This window comes from Seriola lalandi, unplaced genomic scaffold, assembly GCF_002814215.2.
Source record: "Seriola lalandi dorsalis isolate HSWRI2012SDOR001 ecotype SW California unplaced genomic scaffold, Sedor1 jcf7180002054780, whole genome shotgun sequence".
Lineage (NCBI taxonomy): Eukaryota > Metazoa > Chordata > Actinopteri > Carangiformes > Carangidae > Seriola > Seriola lalandi.
In genome coordinates this window covers 50085-51118 of record NW_019525333.1, presented here as the reverse complement: position 1 = coordinate 51118, position 1034 = coordinate 50085, and positions in this window count along the sequence as shown.

Below are 1034 nucleotides of genomic sequence, written 5' to 3'. Positions count from 1 at the left end.
CCCCACCCCCCCAGGCTGTGTAGAGGAGGCTACTGCTCAGTCTGATGACATCACAGAGCAGCTGCTGCTGTAGGAGTCATCCTACATGGTGCTAAAGGTTCAAACTGTTTCCTCTTAATTAGATTAAATTAGACAAATGAACAGATTAATTAGTTAATAATAAAGTAAAAACTGAAATTAAAATAAAAATGGAGTCAAAGAAGATTAAGTGATAAATTACATTTCATGCTGTGATTATTTAATCACACTTAATGAACTGTCAGAGAAACAAAGGTCACATGACCTGCCGCAGCTGACTGAGTGTGAGTCTGTGGACTCCTGGACTCCTGGACTCCTCTGGACTTCTGGACTCTTCTGGACTCCTCTGGACTCTTCTGGACTTCTGGACTCTTCTGGACTCCTCTGGACTCTTCTGGACTCCTGGACTCTTCTGGACTCCTCTGGACTCCTGGACTCTTCTGGACTCTTCTGGACTCCTCTGGACTCTTCTGGACTTCTGGACTCTTCTGGACTTCTGGACTCTTCTGGACTCTTCTGGACTTCTGGACTCTTCTGGACTTCTGGACTCTTCTGGACTCCTCTGGACTCTTCTGGACTCCTGGACTCCTCTGGACTCCTCTGGACTCCTCTGGACTCCTGGACTCCTCTGGACTCTTCTGGACTTCTGGACTCCTCTGGACTCTTCTGGACTTCTGGACTCTTCTGGACTCTTCTGGACTCCTCTGGACTCTTCTGGACTCTTCTGGACTCTTCTGGACTCCTCTGGACAGTGTGGCACTGCCTACACTCCAGAAAAGGCCCGTTCAGTGTCAGAAGGTTGAACCCAGACTCTGCTGGTTGAGACATGTTGTGTGACTCTGTCAGGAAACCTCCATCGTCTGACTCAGCTGCTTTACAAAGATCATTAACATATGCATATTTGTGATTCGTGCCTTTTGTTGTGGACAGTAGACGCGCCGACACTGGACTGAAGACAGACAGTCTGTCTCTCTACACATGACGTTGATGTTGCACATTGTGGTTTGGTTTTCAGC